At 33.8% G+C, this 11,061-nt stretch overlaps 1 protein-coding gene across 2 annotated transcripts in view; it reads left to right on the top strand.

Moving 5' to 3' along the window:
• Nucleotides 1-11,061, top strand: part of LOC149779044 (uncharacterized) — a 214,751-nt gene that overhangs the window by 12,539 nt on the left and 191,151 nt on the right. The gene's annotated exons all lie outside the window — the stretch shown is intronic.

Here is an 11,061-nt window from a genome sequence, read left to right as displayed (position 1 = left end):
GAGCATTTTCGAAACATTCTTTCAGTTGTTGACTTCTCTTGTTTACTTGAACGTGTTTGACACATACAAATCATATTACAGATTTTACTAATAAAAGCTGACCTGAATATCGAGGAGGATATAAAACGAATCGTTGAAACAACGGTTAAAAAGTTCTATTTGCGTAATAGGAGTATGTGTGCTTTGTATACAGGTTTAGTGACTGATTTATTGGGCTGTGTTCTCAGTTGATACAATTTTTGACTTTCACACATATTTAAATTAGTGGATTGTTTGTTGTTTTTTTTTTAAATTGTGCATCAAAAGAGTTGGTTTATTTAATACCAGGGCTATTGCTACACTAGCATACCTTCCTTACATCCCTGAGGACACATGAGCTTGAAAAGGTTTATCATGAGGTCTGTATAGATACATATTTGCAACATAAATGCACTGTGTAATGTAGCCCTCTTAGGAAGAGGGGTGGTTAATTGGATTTGTCTGGCGTTATCTAGGCGATGACCTCGCTCGATTTTATGGCCCGGTGTGGATAGGTAGAATATCAACAGAGAACCGATCAAGATTATTGGAAAGAAATGATGCATTATGAGCCCCCTTAGACAAGAAAAACAACAAAATTTAATCAATAACAATTAATAGCAGCATCTCCAATTCAACTGAAGTTATTTCAACAGAATTTAATAGCAGTGTCTAATTTGGATTTATTTCATCATAATAGCGAGTGGTGAAAAGAGTGCAATGTCCATGACTGATTGCATTGCCTTCCTCTCTTGACCTATGTAACACACGTCTTCCTATTCTTTTTAGTCTTCCTGTTCTGAATGCTTCATCTCTTTCCGTACTTCATCTTTGGACTGTCCCATCTCTCCCAGAAAGCTGTTTCCTTAAAAGACAAAATTACCCCATAATCTCTATACAGATCACTTTCTATACATACATAAAATTCACGTTACTCAGAAGCATAACTAGTTATCCGAACAGTGGCCTAATTTGATAGATCGTCACTCTCACTATATAGCGACTGCCCATAAATTAACACATAAGCGGTGTATCTGACATTACTGTATCTCTTTTCCTATGCTACTGCATGCTCGATTGCTATTGCATAAAATTCACAAAATTCCAGCTTACAGCAATCCCTAACCTGCAAGAATATTTAAACATTACAAAATCGAATATAAACATGCGAATATCATTAACTTTTGATAATCAGTATCATCCTAACAAAGGAAATCATTTCGTATAACCCTATGAAATCCTACATATATGAAAATTTGTATCGCATGCAATCTGTAAATTCTGTCAATGAACTAGAAACTGTAAAATTAATGAGATAAGTTGCATAGTAACTCTAGCATTAACAGATTTCCATGAAATTGAATAAATGATACATACTATGCAGCCTAGTCATATCAAACACATTTATATAAAACAATCAAAAAAGAGAAAATTACGTGCACAATTAAAATTGCATACCTTGATGTTCTTTTTCAGAAATTGTGCATCCTAGCACTTAAATCTATCTTTTCTTACAAGACAGTCACCTAGTCCCCTTTTCTTGTTTAACGAAGAAAGTGCTATTCTTTTTAGGCTTCGTAGGATCCAAACTTCTCCTCAGGAATTTTCGGACTAAAATATTTCAACCAAGGTCGCCACTTTAAATTCACGTCATGTACTTCCAAAGTGTATGCCTTATTTTAAACAGTGGTTCCTAAATTTTCCCAAGATAATCATTTCTTTCATCAGATTTTGGATAGCCTAGAATCCCTGAACTATGTTGCATATCAAGTTCCATTTGAAAATGACTGACATATGTTCCTATCACGCGGTTATGGTTGGTAGCTCAGATGTTTACTTTCTCAGGACAGCGTTGTGATGCCCCAGCCAAATCTTGACGAGTCATGGATGCTGGCCTTTCAAGTTTAACACTGACATGGGGGAAAGAAGAAAGGTTGAAATGACCCTTCACAAAGACTTTTCTGGCTTAACCCATTCTGTTTCGACTATGACTACAGTATAATACCTCATTCTATCCTAAATACACCTGTGGTCATAGTATCCCATTTTATCCTGAATACGACTACGGTCATACTCTACTATGTATATGTGTAGTGTCTTTAGAAATATGTGTTATACATCATAAATATTTGTGTAGTTCTTCACCAACACAGGAACTGCTTAAAGCATGCATGCACATTGAAATTTAAGAAAAACATGGTTAAAAAAGAAATTGTTGGCTTAAAAATCAATTGATAAAATGATGGATGACAACTTGGATATTGATAGCTAGGGTAGCGAAATTGAAGTTGATGATTTGGATGATAATATTGACTTAAATGATGGATTAGACTTGAATCAAGTTGATGAAAGAGATGATGCATGGCGTCATGCACTTTTCAACAATGATTCGGAGAATGAAGCTGACTTTGAACTCAAAAGTAATGAGCATTTGCTTCTTCAGGGTGTTAAACACTTGCCCCTTCTATCAACCGAAGTTAAAAGATTTCATGAAGAACTGCACGCTGAAGTACATTTTGTAGAATGTGAAGTAAATAATTGTTCCAGGGTGTTTTGTTGTCAGATTTTAGTAAAATTATTATAACTTTTGAGCTGACAGTGCTAGAAACTTCAAATTTGGACAGAAATACTAGAATTAGAATTATGTTTATTTTATTCACATACTTTTAGGAGCATTTGATTTGTCTTCATGAACAAAAGATTCACTGAACAACATGTTAAGTTTTTTAATTTGTTTTTTTTATATATCTTTCAAGTCATATTTCAAAATACAGTTGTGAGCATTTACATTGGTAAATGATAACAAAACATATATCACTGTATTGCAAATTTTATTATCTTTTCAGGGATCCATAGTTTTATATACTTGAATAAAGAAATATTTTTAGTAAACTGTGATGGTCAGCACAATTTCTGCTGCTGTATGATGCTCCGTTTCACCACAATGTATTTAAAATTGCTTCTCAGGAATCAGGCACTGCTGTTGAAATTGGTAAACAGGATAACATGGGTTAAATGTAATACAGTTTTAATGCTCAGTGCATTCAACTTTTAAGGTTCAATACTTGTTCAAAATTCGATACTTTACACACAGTGACCAGCTTTAGTGGACATATTAGCAGGGACATTCCATGGATGAGCTGGTGTTATTTTTATCTTAAAAAAAAAAGCATAACATGTAATTAAACTGAATTCATTTTTTAATGGACCCATCCTGTTGAAATATGACACTTGTTTTCTCCAAGAGTAGCATCTTGAATATTCATGGCCCATCAGACCCTTGTCCCAACAATTGTAATTTGGCCCGTTGTTTTTCTGAATTTTGAGTTGCTAGGATAAGGGAATGGGACACAGTGGCTCATTTTGAGGGTCTGTTGGTTTTCTTAGCTTGAAAGATCCCAATATTTCTCTATAAAGGACACCTCCTCATTAAGGACTCTTACAATCTCTTAATTTCCCAGTAAGTCCCATCATAAAGGACATTTGTCTCCAAAGGACACATTTGTATGGGCTCTTGGGTATTCTTTACAGAATGGTGACATACATGTATGACATTCTGTGGTTTACATGCTAGCCCTCTTCACTGTTTTGAAATTTAATTCGTTAACTAGTGTGATATTTTACCATATATAGCAGAGTATAAGTCACACCCAGCTGCAAACTGCATTGACCCAGATCTGTCATAGCATAATGTGCTGGCAGATATGCATCTATGTAATTTGTTAGGACTCATCACTGGAACAAACAACATAGACCCTGATCTGCCTACATTTTTAGTGACTGCAGATAATGGTCTGTTTATTTGAAATTGGACTCTATACAGTAAGACATGTAGCATTTAGGCTGCCTTTTGTGCTGTGAAATATAATTACATTATTTAACAACCGCCATCTGTTTCAGGTATTTTCAAAGCTGGAGTAAACACATATTCATCATAATGTATTTACTTGTACACAGCTGGGTCTGTGTTGTGTTCTACTAATTATTTGTAACAAGCTGTGTAGACCCAGATCATCTGTGACACCGTATGTGGGTTTGTGCAGTTTGCAGTTGGACTCAACTTGCAAGCAAGTATATGAAGCAGGTAATGCAATCATATAAAACAGGCTATAGGTTCTCAAAAATAATTATGCAGATCATCCAGTGCAGCACTTCAAAGAATAAAAGATGTGCTTTGCTTTGCTTTATGACACTTTTGAGTCATTTATAGCACGGTGTTTTACATTTGTGACTTGTGCAGTAAAAAAAATCAGAATTCTTAACGTATACATGCCTTTGAATGAAATATATGAAACAAATCCGGGATTTAGTTTGGATGGTTCAGAGATAACATGTACAAGGTGTAGGTGTCTCTTTTGATGAATTTTCTGTTTGCAGTGTCCAAGGTAGAATGATTGATTGATTTATTGATTGGATTTTTTTAGCAAATATATGTTTATATGGTGTTGGGGCATTGGGAGTAAAGTGCCTGAACACTTCTATTTGTGAATAACGAATGTAGGAGAATTTGGGCTGAAGGATGATTGCTGGAAACTTTTTATATCACAGGATTGAAACTGAGTCACTGTAGCCTCTTTTTGCTTGCATAAGCATGGTGAGACACTGATATAACTTTTCCTTTGGTTTCAACCTCGTGAGTGTTAAATTTTGCATGTCAGGTATGAGCAGTAACATCCTTAGAAAATGCAGGGACCGATTTTTATCATTTAGGCGGTGCCTCCTGGAGTTATATGCAGGGCCCACTGTGAGCATGGCCTCTGGAAATAACTTTTAAAAGAGTTCTATATTACACTGAAATTAAAGTTTTCTTCCATCACTTTAACATTACTTTCTCTGATATATTTAAAAAAATTATTAATGCATAGAGCCCCGGTGAGTGCAGGGCCCAGTTGGGCCAATCAGCCTAAGGCTAACCCTGGATATAAGGGTGAGGTGAGATGAGAGGGCAAATACAACAGAGCATGTCAGATACAAGGGTGAGGTGGGATGAATTGGCAAATACAACAGTGCATGTCAGATACAAGGGTGAGGTGGGATGAGAGAGCAAATGCAATAGTGTTTGATTTGAAATGTGAACTACATGACAATATTGGAGACCCCCTGGTGAGAGTCAGAAAGTATATATTTATGAATGGTTTGACCAAGTTTTGTGCATTTTTTATTTGCTAAATGCTTGTTGTAAAAATTAGTAAGGAGAGGTAGAAGCAGGTGGGGGTGGGGTGAATTATGTCAATAAAACAGCTTTATAGTACCTAGTTTTCATTCTGGTAAATTGGTAATAGGTGAAACTATTTAATAAACTGCCACTGATAACAATGGTTTCAGTTTTTGTTTATTTCTAAAAGTTCATTAAACCTATTATCACGTTCAGAACATTTCAGAACCGTTTTGAAAACAACTGTAAAATGTACAGGACACGGATGTCTTCACACCATAGAGGTCATTTATCCAGACAATTGTGGTCACTGATGTTATTGGTGAATAGCTTCAACTTTGCAACTATATGTTTAACCCTTTACCTCAGAGCATAGTTACAATGTGCAGCATGCTATAAATAGGACACCTGTTAACTATTCAACTCCATACACATAGGCCTGCCTGTTAAATGTTAAGCAATGTAGTATATGTTACATTTAAAAGCAGTTTTAACCATTTTACATATTTGGTACACATCTACAGTATTATGTGTGGAAAAATGTACGAGTAAAGTCCGATTGTTATAGCTGTGTCATTATTTTTCACGGAAGATTTCACAAATATTTGACTAAAGCTTTTGTGAGATTTCATGAAAATTTTGATCATTATATAGTATTTTACTTAAGTTTCTGAAGTTTTTCATACATTTCAGAAGTTTTCATATTAATAATGAATATGAATTAAACATGACTTTCTTAACCAAGGTGATATTAAGTTTGCATGATTTTTTTTTTACATATATTGTAATTATATGACATCCAAGGCAAGATATATGGGAGTTAATAATAATAATAATAATAATAATGACTTTATTTAGATTAGGTGACTTAATTACAGACAAATCTACCTTGAGGCCTTCTATCTGTTATATACAATATTTACAGTATATACAACATGATGTGAAAAATCTGGATTGACACTAAATAATTAAGTGATTTAAAAAATCAAAGTATCAAGCCTGGAATATATGCACAAGCATCTGTGAACACATAAAAATATATAAAATATTAATCTGTATTGAAAAATTCAACTGTGAAAATAATGCAAAATTACAGAAAAACATCCATTTGTGACATGAAAAGGAGAAATGCTAGAAGCCTGCCATGTCACTTGTACTGCAACTTGATTTTTGATTAATGTACAAACTATGATGCTGTTGTGGTCCCTTGAATTAGTCCTTGTTCCATAAGCGGCCTTGACAAACATTTATCATGATATAAAAATGCTTATTTTACACTGAATTCCAACACACCTAGAATATTTTGATAATATACACAATAATGCCTCACAATATTGAACAAAGATTCTGCGTGTGGGTCATGAAAATTCTGCAAAGATATGATGATCTTTGATAGACATGGGTATTTCACAACAATTCCCACCAGTGATCTATATGTTGACCTCCTTAAATTCATCCTGGAAGTTAATCAGTTTTGAGTTATATAACTTCGAAATCATCCTGGTTCAGTTCCTTGTCCTATTTAGCATGTTAGCCGCTACTGTAGAGCTGTTTATGGCACAAAAAAGCAAAATGCTAGTCCTGGCATTCAGTTTTCATACAGACTGACCAATTACGTTCCCATCGACTTTGCATTCAAGCTATTCTCATTGCCGCACATTTTTCAGATGGTTATTCAAACTCGTATCCTGCTTGAATCACCATGTTTAGCATTCCCATCAGTTTCAGTTACACAACGATTCATTGGGCAAGTACAAAAGTTTGACCAATTAGAAAGCTCTTCACAACAAAGAAACAAAATTTGATAAAGAAATATAATACAGAAAGATGTGGAAAGAAGTTATTGTGCTCAAAATATACAATACAATTACAGCTATCAGAAACAGGGAATATAAATGCTGCTGAAAATCATTCAAATTGTACAAGAAACAAAAAATAAATTTTATTATTTCTTAGTGATATTTTTTTACTAAAATGTCAGTGATATTACAATCACAAAATATAACTATATTTTTAGAATTTTTGACAAACTCTCAGTGAAATTTCAATTACAAATTCCTACTGATATTTTCAGAAATGTTGGCAGAGTCAGTGAAATTTCAATAACAAAACTTCAGATATTTTCAGAAAGTTTGGTGAAATCTCCTAAAATACCATAATTTTAGTGAAAAAGGTCATTGAGTGAATGTCAAGAAATGTTAATTGATTTTGCTTAATTTAAGTCACATTTTCACTTGGGTATGATTTTTGTAGAGCATATTTTAATAGGAAGCCAACAAAATTACTTTTCAGAATAAACATCAGATCAAACCCAAAATCCACCTTGCACCATCTATGCTTGTGATTTTCTGATCATGTTTACATTTTCTCTACTGTTTTTGGTCATGTCTTTGTTTTTAAACATCTGTGGATATAAATTATAGAAAACTGACGTGTTTCTTCTAATTTATGAGTATATATTCATCCTTCCTCATCAGCTACACTGACATATACATGTACTTTTAACTCCCACCAATATTTATATTTGAATCAGATAATTTAGGTTATTAATTTTTCAGAGAGTATTTTCCATGATGCTATAATACATGAGCCTGCTTTCCATATGGAAAAAAGTGCTTATGGATTAAAGTTGCAACGTTATTCCATATGGAATTTTCACTTGCTGTGAAGTACTTATGGAATTGATATGGAATAAATTGATTCCTTAAGTTTTTCAGTCCATATCTCTTCCATACGGATTCCTGAAGTATTCAGTATGGAATCCATGAGAAATTTCTGTACAGGGAGAATCCATGTTGAATACAACCAGATCAAGCAAGCGTGTAAGATACATGTGTATGTAATAAAGCTTGGTAGGGTAACGTTTCTTGAATTATGGTCATTTTGAATCATGCATATCATATATAATGCGTACTAGGGAATCATTAATAGAACAGTATAGACCCAGATTAGCAGGTGTATTAAAGAGTGGAAGATCTAGATCTGCCAGTTTACAATGTTTATATCAGGCCAGATGGTTATTACATCTTTCATGTTATTAGTGTATTAATTAGAAGGTTTTACTTTTAATCGATTGTCATTAGCATGGTGCAAATTTAATTTTTCTAGTTTTGAAACTTCACTAAAATACCTTATGTACATGTCAGAAATCCTGATGCATGTACACACAGCACAGATAGGGCTAGGTGTCTTCTTCTACCATGTTGTTGATCTATACAAAACACATGTCAGAAATCCTTATACATGTACACACAGCACAGGTAGGGCTAGGTGTCTTCTTCTACCATGTTGTTGATCTATACAAAACACATGTTATGCTTGAGTAACCAGACTTCAAAACATTTTTTGGGGCATTTCAAAACTACAGGTTATGTTAAACTTGTCGACTTCAGTTTTGATTAAGTTTTGAAATTAAAGAAATTTTATTGCATGTTTTAGTGGCAGCTGATTAAATTTATTAACATATTTGTTATTACATAAATTTAGTGTAGGTACTCCTACCAAAACAGAATTCAGATTAATCATTTCTGATATGCTCGCTCAAAGACATGGCCCAAATACAAAGTATATTGACTCAAGCCAACCTTGAGAGGTCAATTCTCTAACAAACAAGAATGTTATGGGCTTTGATTTAATATAAATTGTAGTGGTAGTTGATTAAAACATATTTACATATTTCTGGCAACATTAATGTAATGTAGGTAGTAATCAGAATTAATTAAATCAGCTTATTATATAATGTGATAATATTTAATCACAGTTGACAGGACGCCAGTCATGAAAGATCATTTTTGTTAGAAGGAGTGGTCTGGGCATAAAGGAATGTTCTAGTGTTCTATTTGTGATTTCTAATTTGTAAATATTGTCGGATTCCTGTTGCATCCGGGTTTTTTTTTTTTTTTTTTTCCAAATCTGTCAACGCGAGGTAAGTTGTAATGCCATGCAAGCTTGCCTAATGTATGTGCATAATTACACAAGAAAGTTGGATATTGCAAATTCATTTTTTTTATATTATCTATTACATGTATCTAATTGTCAAAAAGTGTTCCCTTAAATGACTGAACATTTAATTTGCAGGTATAGTGAGGGGTCTGAAATTTTGTTTTGAACTAGGGTACATTATTATATCTATAAAAACTTCTAGTGATACATTTGACATGATAGGTTTTATTTTTCTATAAAAAATCATTTGTTTTCAAGCTATTTGAGGGATGGAATTTTTTCAACAAAAATCCAATGTCCCACCCCCAGCCTGGAAAATGAAATGTGCTCCCATAAGTGCTAAATGAGGGCTACTCAGCACATTACCAAACTTTTGACCTTAGATGTTTACATATGCAGTAGGGAGCCATGGTGACTCACCTGGTATAGCTTGGGACTTGTAGGCCTAGGGGAGTGGGTTTGATACTTACCCAGGTCAGTCCAGGTTGGCTGTGTGCATGACCTTGTGAAAAGCAATTAGCAAAATGGCTTGTTATGGTCAGTAATGTGTTAGAAATGCCATAAAAACAAACAAAGTAAATAAAATGAAGTTGGTTCCAAACATTCACCTGTAATTATATTGACTGTGAGTAAACCATAAGTTCGTCACCTGCCTTATTGATCATAAGAGCTTGATAACATGAGGTCAGAAGTTGAAAATAGCTATGAAATGTATATGGTGAGAAATTGCTATGGTCTTTTTTTAAGCAACGTATAGGACACCTTTGTACACAAGACAGAAGTGTGTAGTCCTTTCAGTTTCTGCAGAACATAACCACCAGTTATTTACCAGGGAGCCATATTAGTTTGGTTGGCAGAGCATTGTATTCATAATCAAAGAGTCATGGGTTCAGTACACATACAGATCAGCTCAGGGCTGCTGCCTTGTTGTGTCTTATGACAGGTACATAGTGCCTGTTTCTTTGGCATAATATTGCCAATGATGTTTCAAAAGTGCCATTAAACTAATCCGTCATTTATTTAAATCTGTGTCTTAGCACATCAGTGAAAATGTATAACGCAGTACAAGAACATTTTAATATGATCGTATGGCCCTATATTTATATCTGTGTATTATAACATGCATGAACGTAACCTTGGAATTTAAAGTGAGATTGATCAAAACTCAGTGTTATTGTGACAGTTTGGTGGCAGAATATGCCATTTATTGTTATATATTGATCTAATTAAGGTAAGGGCAGAGTGAGAAATATGAAAAATAGTCTTGTGGTTCAAAGCAAAAACAGAAGTTTCTTGTTGAAATCTGGCATGGTGTGGAAATCCAGGCTTAAATACAAAACAAATTTTGTGCTTTAAGTGTCAGGATGGCTTTGTCCTTAACACACAAGGCAAGATTTGAAAGATATGTAGTGAAACTTGATACTGTACTATGACACCTGGTAAGGGATGTGTACATAATTTTAAGTTATGCAATTCATTTTGTTCTACTCTGTAAATAAGGTTGTGCCTACATTAGTGGGAGGCATGGTTAAAGTAGTTTTGTTTTCCTATTTTTTAAAAGCCTTTGATAGATTCTCATCACGTTCATCATTGATCATTATGACATTTTTTTAACTCAATGACATCCTTGCTTGCCCAGATGATGTTGAAATTAAGTTGGAGATGATTGGCGTAATGGTTTTGGCGGAGTTTTTTTTTCTATTTACTAAACCATTTACTAACTCAGCTTGATTGATTTTTGTTTTACTTGGGATTCATCATTATGATGCTAAGACAATTTGTTCTGTGACCTTAGAGTCCAGGTTCGTTATGGAAAATTTGCATCATGGCTTTGGTTTTAAAAAAATTATTTGCTTGTATTGCTAAATATCTTTTATTTTTATACCATTTATAGAATTTTGACTTTTATATTTTATATTGTTGTGCTTCATATATATGCATTTATT

Source organism: Sinohyriopsis cumingii, chromosome 17 (assembly GCF_028554795.1).
Source record: "Sinohyriopsis cumingii isolate HCF-2022 chromosome 17, ASM2855479v2, whole genome shotgun sequence".
NCBI lineage: Eukaryota > Metazoa > Mollusca > Bivalvia > Unionida > Unionidae > Sinohyriopsis > Sinohyriopsis cumingii.
The sequence above is the reverse complement of the archived record's forward strand: the minus strand, read 5'-3'. Positions and strand labels throughout refer to the sequence as shown.